The 13,503-nt window shown below is 38.2% G+C and overlaps 1 protein-coding gene across 21 annotated transcripts in view; it reads right to left on the reverse strand.

Annotated features, from left to right (window-relative positions):
- Positions 1–13,503, reverse strand: part of NRCAM (neuronal cell adhesion molecule) — a 280,578-nt gene that overhangs the window by 169,130 nt on the left and 97,945 nt on the right. For all 21 annotated transcript variants that reach the window (XR_014713314.1, XR_014713315.1, XM_084641215.1 and 18 more), the window contains exon 2: positions 353–443. The gene's annotated coding sequence lies outside the window, so the exon portion shown is untranslated. The remainder of the gene's footprint in view (positions 1–352; positions 444–13,503) is intronic.

The following is a 13,503-nucleotide window of genomic DNA, read 5'->3' on the forward strand; positions in this document are numbered from 1 at the left end:
CTGGTATGACTTGTTCTGAAGTTTGTTCCCTGTTTTGCCCAGCTACGAACATCATCATTTATTAAGTGTAATTTCTTAAACATGAGATGCCATGGGACACTGTTTGTCCGCTTTTCTTTTTTAATACATTTGATCTGAGCTCTTTATCAACTAGAAAAACTTACATTTTTTAGTTTCTACTTATCACAAACTGTTTATGCCAAGCTTGAAAATGCAACTTAATACAGAATGTGATATATCATTTTATGAACACAACACAATCATGGTATTTTATGCCATGAGATCTGATTTCACCTAGTGTTAATTGGTAAAAGAAGATAAATGTTTAGGAAGAAAATAAAAACTGTCCTACCTTTGTACAAATACTTTCAGAGCACAATGATCTGTGTCTCTGTTTTTCTTTCCTTCTTATCTCTTGGGACTTCTTTATGTTACTGCTTGGTCTGGAAAAAAAATTGAAGAACGAGACATTTAAATAGGTATATATCCCTTCTCACTGAATCATGTTAAATAGTAACCTGCTACAAAATAGAAATTAGAATTGTAGTACAGAAGTAGACAGACCTGTCAGAGATACGTCTTGACATACCTGCCACAATAAGTTCAATGTAGGTGGATTGAAATTATATTCAAAACTGTGTTTTAGTAAGGACTGAATTAATAATATTTCTGTTGATTTTCTCTTCCCCTTCATACAGGAGCACTGAGTCCCAATGGTCACTTGCAACTACTCGGGGCAGAAGTGCACCCTCTACGTCTCAGGTGAGGGGTTAGCCCGCAAGAGGTAGAGATTGCTTCATCAGCAATATAAAGCAGCTACTTGTTAGAGCTTCAATTGCCTCCCTACAGCCCTGTGATTTCTTGTATTACTGGCTCATTATGAATGGGAGAAAGATTTGAGATGAGAGAAGGGAATGTGGGTTGGGAGAGGGCCTTGAAAGGAAAACTGTGGTCAACACCTGAAGTGGAGGGAAGAGGAGAGTTGCATGGTGGAATGAGGATGAGGCTGGTTGAAGGTAAGGCGGCACTTTATCTATGATGAGCAATGTAATGTGTTTAGAAAAACAGTGGCTCTGCAGAAAGGGTTCAGGAATCAGGTTCTGCTATAAAGAGATAATAAATAATAAAGAAAATCAAGAAAAATCAGGCAAAATTTAAGGTCTTGGCAGGAAAATGACTGATCTAAAAGCATTGAAGAGGTGCTTTTATATATATTTTATATATACACAATATGTGTATTGACACATGTATATGTGTCGATATACATATTCTGAGACCAATAAGACATTTATACATGTTACCTGAATAACCATGCGATCTTATCATCACCTGCATATACGCCTTCTATTCCCCCCACACACAAACATCAAACCTATACCCAGGTGTTTGTTCCTTTCTCTTGTGTCACGACTACAGTTAGGTTGTAAGTGTTTCAGGACAGGGACTGTGCCTGTTTTACTACCTTGTAAAGCAAACAGCAAACTTTAGGAACTATATAAATAACAACAACGTCTCAACTCTGTACCTTAACACCAAAATAACTTTATTCCTTTTTGTTTTGTTCTTTTTTTTACATTCTGGCATTTTGGGGTAGCAGACAGCATTTTGAGGTAAAGAAATAAAAAAAATTCTTCTTTACTTTCAAAATATCTGTAATAAAGAAAGACTAACATCTGCACTGAAAGCTCTGATACACACAAGGCTATAATTAAATAATTTAAAAGTCAGGAATTCAACTATTTATACATAATTTCCTAGAAATCCCAGATACTGGAGGGGAGAGGGAAGTACAGCTGTCTTTTAGTAATACAGTGCATTAGTAAAATGCTTCAATAAATGGAGTTTTGGAGAGGGAAAAATGTCTGCATAGAATTGCAAAGCATTTTCCTGATTAAAACCTTTTCTTTACCTAGTGAAGCATGTAAAATATAGACAAAACTTTCTAAAAAGTTTAATCTCACTAATGATACTGTCTCAAAGACTTCAATGAGTAGATCAAAAACCTCATAATTACAGCTGTTCTGTGAGAGTTACTTTTTGGCTCAACAGTGAAAACTTGAAGTAATGCTATGTGGATTGTGATTAGGCATGAGGGCACAGGGGGGAGAATTGGGTTTTTTTCAAATCACATTCAATTATTCCAAATGTTTCAACTAGAATTATTCACCCATTTCTCCCCATAATTTAAGCCCATTTCCTCCTCCCTCCAATGACAATCCAAATTGAAAAACAAACTTTTTTAAAGTTAAAGAGATGCTTATACTATGTCTTAGGGCTAGAACAACTTTCTAAAAGTTACACCGGCAAAAATGGGTCACACACACACACACACAATTCCGTAATGAGATCCAACTCCTTTGTGCCACTTCGGAAGTGCAGATGGGCTGGACAGTAGATGCAACTGGCCAGCAGGGAACTCGCTTGTTAGAAGGAAAGTTCTTGCTGATAAAAGTGTATTGCTTCTCAACCCCTCCCAACATAGGAGGCAGGAGGGGGCATGTCACCAGTAAGCAGGATGTGGAGCAGCTGTGTTAGAGCTCTGTGCTTCCACGCCTGTGCTCTACAGGTGTTTACAGTGACCCTTCATCAGTGGAATATAGAGCTGTTACCTCTTGTCAGGACCCCAGCTGGCCCAAAGAATGAGGAGGCTGTAATCAGCACCCTGATGGTCTCCCCAGCCTGTCCTGTTGAGCGCTCAGTCACAGGAGTAAAGCAAGCCCAGTTCAGTATTTTTTTTAATTCAGTTACTTCTTTCTGATCCTTTTTCCACAGTCTCTGTATTATTTTTTCACTCCACCTGCTTGTCAAAATTTTAAACCTATAATTTACTGCAGAACTTCGATTTTATGAACAGCAATCTTATGAATAACAAGTTTCATGAATTTTTCCCAATTTGGGGGGGGAGAGGGAAATCACATAAGGAAAGTGATGTCGATGAAGAACGAGATAACATCACTTCACATTCCGATGAGCTCAGTGCATTGGAAATCACTGCGCAGTGGGTCTGAAAGTCAAGAAGTAAGTGAACAATGCACCATGCTGCAATGTATGCACTATACCAACTGTAATTCTGAGATGTTTAATTTTATGAATGTCTCTGTTTTATGCACTCCTCAATCCCCAACAAGTTCATAAAGTGGAGGTGCTACTGTGACCAGATTTGTTTTCTTTCTGCTGTTTTTCTAGTGTCTCTTCACTAGAAATCAAATCAAATACAAGCTGAGTTGACCTTTCAAATCTATTATGTTTGAAACGGTGAGAAATGAGCTTACCTGCCTCTCACTGTGAGTGCAGTGAGTTCTGAAATGTGACTTTACAGATTGCAAACACAACTGGGCTTGCAACTATGAGCAGTCCCACTTGCCAGGCCTATTCACGGCAATGTCTGCAAGATCAGGCTATGTGTCACAGTACAATACAATATCATTAATATAATTAAATGATACAATTAATATAATTAAAATTACAATATCAATTTTTTATTTCCTTTCTAGAGAGGTTATTACAGATGTATAACTTACTGCATCTCATTGCATTTCTGATTACAAATGAGAAGACTAAAACAGAAGAGACTTATAAAAAGTTAAAACTATGCACAACTCCTTTCAGTGACTTAGTTCATTTGTTTTAGTTTCATTCAATTTGATACCATTGGTCACACAAGATAATTCATCTGCATTTCTTTCACCTCCTGTTTAAGTCCATTTTGCTGTTACACTGTTCTGTGACCTGACAACCTTGATTTATTTCTCAGCACTAGCCTAGAGGTGTTTTACTTTGCTCACAACTATGTAACCATTTGACATGTTCTTTAAACTGAATTTGTGGTCCCTTCATAATCAAAAACCAGAGAGAGAAAGCAAGTCTAGTAACTCTGGAAGACTGATATGTGTCTTTAGTTTCACGGTTACAGACAGCCTTCCATTTCGATGCCATGTTCAAAAAACCCAAATGTTCATATATTTCAGCTGGACCACTTACAACAGAGAGGATCTAATTTTCCAAAGTCAACTTCCAGACTTGCACTCAAATGTTACATGCACATAGCTCCCAATCTAGCAATGCACTGAAGCATGTGAAGTCAATGGGACTGTTTCTGTGCTTGGAGTTATACAGGTGCTTAAGTGCTTTTCTGAATCTGGACCATATAGACACTGATGTAAATGAATGTTCATTTTCTGCGTGCCAAACACGTGCAGCTTCACTGACCAGTTTTGAAGCTTTTTTTCTTAATCTTGCCCAAACGATTTCTGTTTTCCCACACGATGACCTTTTAAACTAAATATGGTCTACAGCCTTGTATGCATTGTAATCCATTTTAATTCATTTCAGTTTTTCCCATTTAATTGTGAGAAAAGAAACAGGAATGAGACAAGAGCATACTCAAACTACTGAATTTCTGAACTGATGTGGGTAAAGGTCAAAGTGTCAACCCTTTGGTTAGGTCAGTATTAACTTCCATCTACTTTGAAGATCAACTGTTTGCAATAAGGCTTCTAGAACCCTTCTAATGAACTCACTTATAATTCATAACAAGAATTAGCCCTTTACTGTGTAGTTATTTATTTTTTCCTTAATAGTCTCTTATAAGAGAGCTAATCAAAAGCTTGAAGATCCAAGTAAATTATGCAATGGGATCATCTTTGAAACATCTACAGACCAATACTTGATTAAATCTACATTAAAAAGAATAAGAGTTGTCAGTATTAAGGATGTCAGTGACATGGGGAGACATCCTCACCCCACTGAAGTCAATGGTGAAACTGCCAGTGATTTCAGAGGGGCCAGGATTACACCCTAGAGGTTTAAACATGTAAATTAAAACCTGATTCTTGGTTTTGAAATTCTATGGAGCAATTGAAGCGTAGATGAATAATTGAGTAAGGGTGGGTGATGGCATTTATTAAAAAGCTCAGAAGAAGACTTTCAAATATGTAATATACAACTAGATTGTTTTGTAAGAAAGAATATGATTACAGAAATGCTGCTTTATAATATATTACAGCAAGGGCTTAAATTCAGCTGGAGCTGTCTGGAGCACCCCATCAGTTTCTTCTTACCAACCCTCGGAGAGAGGGGACAGTGGGCAGGTCTTGGAAAAGACATGTGCAACACATCTCAAAGAACAATAGTTACAGAGAGGTTAGTAACCGTTCTTTCTTCTTTGAGTGCTTGCACATGTCCTTTCCAATGCAGATGATTCACAAGCAGTTAGATAATGGCATACTGTGCTAAGAATGTGTGCTAAGAATGTCTCCTCACCCCCACCTCGTTCCTCAGACATTCTTGTTAAACCCTGGATTTGTGCTGGAAATGGCCCACCTTGATTATCATACACATTGTAAGGAGAGTGATCACTTTAGATAAGCTATTACCAGCAGAAGAGTGGGGTGGGGGGAGAGAAAACACCCATTAAACCCATTTATAGTGATAAACACCCATTTTTTCATGGTTTGTGTGTATAAAAACATCATTTGTATTTTCCACTATGTATGTATGCATCCGATGAAGTGAGCTTTAGCTCACGAAAGCTTCTGTTTGAATAAATTGGTTAGTCTCTAAGGTGCCACAAGTACTCCTTTTCTTTTTGCGAATACAGACCAACACGGCTGTTACTCTGAAACCTATGATTCACCAGTCAGCACCATGAAGCAGAAAGAAGGACCGGGAGAGGGATCGGTTTGCACCACCCCTTACACCTTCAGTATGGAACATGAAGAGAACAACTATGTGGGTGCGGACTAATGGACACTACTTGCTAGAAATCTCCAGTCTCAGCTCCATGGAGCATATGCATACCCACAGTGGAATTACACATAGGGACCAGCAGTAGTAGAAAAACTGCCACATCCGATCAGACTGTCTAGTTCAGTATCATGTCTCTGTGAGTGTCCGACACCAGATGGTTCTGAAGAAGGCAAAAGAAAAGTACCTGGCAAGTATGTGGGCAATTCAATGTACAAAGGCGGTAATTCTACAAACACATATGCAAGTGCATATAGTTACTAATGCACATAGTCCTAATGACTTCAGTAAGACTATTCAAATACCTAAGGGTTTACAGGATTGGGCCCTACATCTGCCACTATTGGTGAAATTATTGCGTTACACCTTTAAAAAAAAAAAAAGCATGGTTTGTGTGTTAATTCATCTTCTGACTCGGGATTCAGTGTGGGAACTCCTCCCTCTGGGATAACTCCATTCTCCTCACTCTACTCACTTACATGGGGTGATGAAAGTACAGCAGAACCTCCCAGAGGAGAGCCAGTCCTCAGCAGTAACAGAAACTTTTCAAGCAACAGCTGGAGTTGAAAGCAGTAACAGCAGCAGTGGAGAGGCTCAGATCTGTGGCTTCTTACCATCTCCCAGAAGGCTGCTTTTTGCAGTTTGCACTCTGGATATGATTTTTGATCTGTTGCTTGCTGCAACATCCTCCTACTTTTCCTCATCTCAGTTCCTCCCATGCTGGTTTCACACTTCCTGCCCTCTACTCTCCTCCCCTTCTTCCTCTCACACCTCTTTCCTCTCTCCACTCCCCATCCAATCTGTGTCCCTGTGTTCTTTCCCTTCTTACACTCACTCAATCCTACTTACCTGTAACTATCCCACATTCCATTATTTTTAAATGGGAGTCACAATTGGCAACATTTTCAAAAGTGCCTAAGGGAAAGATTTTTACAGGTATTCAGACACCTGAACATTTACAGGTGCCCAGGGGGATTTTCAAAAGCATCTAAGCGCCTAACACCCATTGATTTCAATGGGAGAGAGATGAGAGGGAGGGATAGATAGAAGTATTAAATCCTCTACCCTCCCTCTCATTTTAGATTGTGAGATCTTTGGGGCAAGAACTGCCTGTGCCTTTCTTTTTGTTTAAAACAATATTGATTCTAACTGGGATCTTTGAGTGTTTTCACAATATAAACAGTAAATAAAACCAATAATGAATAATAAGATATCAGGATTTCATTTGTTCCAAGATGCTAACATTTTTTAAGGAACTGATATCCTCAGAAGTTTATCCAAAATACTATTGTGCTTTTGGAGTGATATGCTAAGCTTCTCAAGTAATTATCACCAAATCAGGTACATGGGCAGATCTACTTATTTCAGCATTAGCCTAATGATTCCACATCTGAAGTGGAAAGTTATTCCACCTCAAGGGTGAGTAACTTCTTTGCCTCTATTGAACTTTCTTTTTCACCCATGCCAGGACAATGGAAGACCCTCCAGAAGAGGATTGTTGGATCAAACATTCTCTTTTTAGTCCAAATTCAGAACAGGTTGAGGTGATAGTTGATTCTTCAGTAGCTTTGTCCGCTACAGTTTGTTTTTATCTCAGCGTAGAACAGCATCCCTTCATTTTGTATGGCATCTTCTTGCTGTGTTATGTGTAAATTGGTTAATTCATGATGACATAAGGCAGATAAATAAATACTATAACAAACCAGCACATGCTCTAGCCTGGTACAACCATTCTCTGATCATTTCATTAATAATAAAGAAAAATATACAATATCAAAAAGTATAATTTAATTATATAATTATATAATTTAATTTCCTGAGGCCTACAGCTAACGTTGGTTCTGTTAAAATATTTAATTTTTAAAATTGTTGTTATTGTGGTACTCAGGGCCGGATTAACTCTCCTGTGGGCCCAGGGCTATTAGATTTTGTGGGGGCCCTATGTGCAAGACTTTTTCCTGGGAGGGAGTTGGGTGCAGGAGCAGGCTGGGGCAGGGGATTGGGTTGTAGGAGGGGGCACGAGGTGTAGACTCCAGCCGGGAGGTGCTTACCACAGGTGGCTCCCAGCCGGAGGTGCAGCAGGCCTCAGGCAGGCTACCTGCCTGCCTGCCATAACCCCACACTGCTCCCAGAAGCAGCTGGCTGCTAATACATCTCTGCGGCCCCTAGGAGGAGGGAGACAACATGTCTCCGTGTGCTGCCAATGCCCACAAGCGCCACCCCTGTAGCTCCCACTGGCTGGTTTCCAGCCAATGGGAGCTGTAAAGATCGTGCTGGGGGTGGGGGCAGCATGCAGAGCCGCCTCCCGCCAACCCCTCCAGGGACCACAGAGACATGCTAACAGCCAGCCACTTCCGCGAGTGGTTTGGAGCCACGGTATGCAAGCAGCCTGCCTGAGCGCCCCACTGCATCGCAGGACTTTTAGCGGCCCGAAGCTGGAAATCGCTGCCTGTGATTTATTTTTGTGGGGCCCCTCTTGAGCTGGGGCACTTGGCCGCAGCCCCTAAAGCCCCTGCCTTAATCCGGCCCTGGTGGTACTTAAGTGAAATATATATGATGAGCCGACCAAAAGACTTTTTAAATATAAATGTTTTCAAAGTTTCAGTGGTCTATCTGCACATAATGCATTAACATAATAACCAAATCAATGCTTTCAGTTCTCGGTACATAACAGACTTTAAAGCTAGGCATACTATGGTCAAGCAGAGGAGCCAGATGGTAAACTGTTACAAATGAAAGTCTCTTATAACGGGTAGCTTTTACTTAAGTGAAATATATATGATGAGCCGACCAAAAGACTTCCTAAACACTTTGTGCAATTCAAAAATAGGTTGCCAACCATTTATAGTGGTGTTTTATTATATAAATTAGGTTGTAATGAAACTGACAGAACACAGTACCCCAGTTAAACTCAATGACATTTCATAGTTATTTTAGTATCAGCTGATGGCAATTTGATCTTTAATGCTAAGATATAGCACAATATATCTATTTCAATTCCTTTTCAATTCCCCCTCAAACACACACAAAAGCTCAAACTTGTTTTAAAGTTCCAAAATACAAAGAAAGAAAAAAAAATCAAAGATTTCAGCTGATTTAAGTGATTGTGAAAAAGGCATAGATAAAATCAGTGGGGAAAAGATCTTAAAATATGACATTCAGCTTTGCATATCTGGATCTGAATGTATAGTAAATGTGAGCCAGACTAAAATTGTTAATTTAGTTTTTAAAAGATATTTTGATCTGCTTTGGAGTGTGCGAGTGATCATACTTCTCTGGGATATACTAGTACAGATGTTTATACAACAGGATTGCTTAGATACAGCATCCTAGACTGCATTGTGGTCTCTGAGATTTCAAAAAACAAAATTCATTTTTCTGACAGAATTTTTCCCCCAAGTATTTTCTAAAGAGGGTTATATGCAAAAATCTAACAGTCACTATAGGGATTTTTATCACAGAACTGTCACATGTCAATGTTTAGAGAGGAGTGAACATGCTCTTCTCTGTTTAATGAAACAGGAGCAGAAGAATCAGTGAGTGATCACACTTTTTCTTCTTGTGAACACACAGTAGTCTGTTACTTAGATCCCCGTCAAATATTCGTTCTGGAAGAATAATAACCAGGGAACGCCCCAAAACTCATTTAAAACTAATATGATAAATTTGTAACTGAAAAAAATGTCAATTTTTCATGAAAGAAAACTTTCAGCAATGTGAATCCTTGAAGAAAATTAAACAAGTTTATGATAGTTCAGAAACAGTTCTATCTCACATGATATAAGCTTTAAAATAATGGATCTCTTTTCCCAGAAATCAGCATTAAAATCAACCTAAGACTTTCCAGCACACCGTATTTAATTACATCTGGGCTTCACTGTGCTACCAGTTCAAGCCATTCTACACAATTTAACAAAGTTAGAGCAGTGTTGATTTCAAATTTTAGAACATTTAACCAAGCTAATCAAATATATAAAATTAATTGCACAAAAGAGATTTTCAACCTCATCCTCAGAGCTATAAACTCAACTTCCTCACATTTCTCATATTCTGATAAACCAAACTAGCTGATACAGTACTCAGATGCACAAATCTATCTTAATAAGCTGAACATCAAAGAGGAACAAAAGAGTGTACAAAAGGTAGCTGTAGAATATTACCTTACAGATGTAATTATTTGCCTCTTTCCATTTTCTTATTAAAAAATGGTAACTTGGTAAAACTCTCCCCCTCACGTTGTAATCCTGTGGACAAAACTGTGTGCTGCTGAACCCTGCTGTTGCTGGACTGTGTGCAGAAACATGTATAAAAAGAGGACAGTTTTAAACAGCCAATCACATTGTGTTTGGACCTCCCAGGCTTCACTGTGTGATCAGCACAGGCTTTGTGTCAATACAATAGGGGTTAAACATTTCCCTGTATTTATCTAAAAGCAAGCAAAAATCTGTTTAATTGCTTGAACCTTTAGTAAAATGATGTGCATTGCTTGGGGGTGGGTGGAGGTAAGGTTAAACAGTAACTGACATTCTATCTAAAAAAATAGAATCTCTCTAGCTCCTCCTGCTTTTACACAGTACATAAATAGTAAAACCAATTAAGTCAACAAGCATTTCCATCCAGATCTTCCCCCTCCAGTATTTTCCCCTAAGCAACTGATAGTGATTTGCTTCTCTTAACTCAGAGACCTGCTTTCACTTTGCCCTTGCATTCGGCTATATGAATTGCCAAATGGAGTAGCTCTCAATTTTCTGTTCACCATGCCTGAGATATGGATCCTTGCAAAGCCTTCTATTGATGATGACAAATGGCATTCCAGTGCCAGAAAGCAAATTTATCCATACTGAAAAATAAACCAAGAAAGTTCAGAAAAGCTGACTGCACCATACATTGTGTTGGCAGCCACGGTTTGTCACTTCTCATGAATCCCTGAATCACCTTTGCTTTTCAAGCAATTACCTTGAGGAAACATAGGTACATAACAGCGATTCTTTTTCAAGCTTTATAATTCCTTAGAAACATGTTTAAATACCATTCATCTATTTTCTGAAACAGCACACAATGCAAGCTGCAGAGAATTTCAGTTAAAAAAATCATGACTTTTGCTATTATTTTACAAGTAAAAATGTAAAAATCCTGTCAACATTAGTTATAGTGTTTGTTCACAACAATAACTATTTACAAATTCCCCTGAAACCCATTTAGCTCTGAAGACCCATTCAGAAGAATGCTTTTCTTCACAAAAGCACAACTAACATGTAATATAATCTACTTCAAAGCATATTGTCAGTGTGGCTCAACAATGACCACAGTTATATGACCTCTTAAACTTAACAGAGTATCTTAACTGGGCCCCTTCTGCACATATGGTGCACCAGTACTAAAGCTATGACTTATTTAGCTGAAAAATATAAAACATTTTAAAAAAGGAAATTAAAAGTTAACAGCCAAGTCTTGTCTGTCTTTTATCCAAATATTTATCTTTAAATCAATATAATGATGCTTATGCAAAAATCCTATCATTCAAAGTTATTCCTTTTTAATTACACATATGTGGCTGTGCAAGAGTTTTTAATGGTACCATCTGACATGAAACTGTAAATAATTAGCTATTTATTACACTACAAATGTGGTATGACATTATTCACATTTAGTATCATTTAATACATGCAAAACTCAATTCTCAAAATTACTATTTTCATAGCTTTATTCATTCCTTTTAAAGTGAAATCCCAAATGAAAGAAGTAATCTCCTCTCTGAGTTTAACCATTTGATCCCCTCTACATTTGATAGTATCCAGAGGTATAAGAATCAGCCATATGATGTTAAGAAATAAATGGTATTTTAACTAAAGATGCAAGGACTTTTAAAAACTGTATTTTAAACAATGATTGTTCTCTGTATTTTAGAGCAGAATGGAAAAGGGACAGGTCTGATTTTGTAGCTTGATTGACCAAGCCTAATCAGAATTATTTCTGCACACTGCTTCACTACAGTAGTAGACCCATTAAGCACTAAATGCTTCTGGAAGCCCATTCCCTTTCAACCTCCCACTGTGACACGTTACTTTTCAAACAGTAGCTACACAGTGGGCTACTCAAAACATTCAAAAAATGGAGGCGCTATATTTAACAGACATTTGAAAACCCACAGTAAAATCTGTCACTTGATTGCCAGGATGGCAGCTATCATAATAAAACAGATTCTTTGTGACAGAGAGTTACAAAAGAGTCCTTTGAACTAATTCTCTTACCTTGCAATACATTTTTATTAGGAAAAGGTTTTTAATCACGACATCTATTACTTCTTCAACAAAAGCAACTCTATGTATGTCTCTGAAAATGTTCACTGAGATATGCTTATTTTTAAGTCATCAGATCATCATCTGTGGCCTGCTATTTTACAAATCTTTGCAGCCTGGGAAGTTTTTACTGACAGATACGGCCATTAGAAATGCCCAGCTTCATTGCATACATTCCAATAATGCTACTTAGCAATTATTTCATATAATGAATTATTTAGAATAATTCTAATATAGCTGATCAACAGAACTTGCACACATTGTACAATTTTTCATTTTTATTAAAATATTTTTATTCATTTTCTTTGCTTTAAATAGTGTATGTATGTGTATATATATGTATGCCCATACCTACACTAAAATGTTAACAGTCATGCTTCCTACTACTATGAATAACATTCGAACAAAAAGATTTTTGTAATGCCCAATGACTCCAGAGTTTGAAAATTTCTAGTTCTGTCACACTGTGGATCTATGATTCTGTAAAACTGAGAAACTAAATATCTTGCAGATCTGTTGTATAAGCCTGGATTTTATAGATATGGGAAATATGATTTGAGGTGCAATCTCAAACAAAATAGGGGTGTTTCCAGCTGTATGGGATTTAGATAAGATGTATTTAATACAACTGTCTGCTACACACTCTGGGAGAAAAGTTTTTGTTTTTTGCCAGTGGGTGGGGGAAAGAAAGAGCAAATGAGAAGTTAGCACAGAAGACCATGACTGGGAAACAGTAGAATTGGAGAAAGGAGGTGGGTGAAAGGAGAGAAGGATCTCTTGAGGGGTCAAGGAGGGAGACTATGACTGTGAGCTAGAGCCAACAGGGAAAGTAGATAGAAAGGAGGGGCCGACAATTAAAGATGGGGTTTAGGGGAGGAGAGAAAGAACAGAAAATGAGCCAGGATGGAGGGAACTGAGACTGGCTGTGCAATAAGAATGAGACTGGGACCGACTGTGAAGCCCGGGACTGGAAGTTGGGGCTAGTTTGGAGAGGATGAGGCAGAAAGAGTAAATCTGCAGAACGGGGACAATGAGCAGAAGAGTTTATTCCCAGTAGAGCACATACCCCTCCAGAGCTTGAAATGGAGCCAAAAATTCCTATTTCACCATTCCTCTGCTGTCTGCGAATAGCTCCACATAGGTCCACAGGGAAGATGACAATCTTCTACTGCTATTTGTTACTCCATTAGTTGAAGTGACAGAGGTCTATGTAGTGGAGCTAAAGATCCCAACCCTGTTGATTCCTGGGTGTCTATGTGATTGCTGGGTTTTTTTTTTCAATTAGCTTTATTAAAAACTTAGTAAATTGTGTATGTGCATACACACAAGTCCACACAACTATGTTGAAAGAACATTATTAAGATTGCAAAGTCAAGCACTCAAAAGTTAGGAAATGCCAGAATTAAGGCTGTCCATGCAACCTTAATGCAGAGTTCTTATGTGATGCAGAGCAAGTCAC

The sequence above is a fragment of the Lepidochelys olivacea genome (genome assembly GCF_965140295.1).
Source record: "Lepidochelys olivacea isolate rLepOli2 genome assembly, chromosome: 1".
NCBI lineage: Eukaryota > Metazoa > Chordata > Testudines > Cheloniidae > Lepidochelys > Lepidochelys olivacea.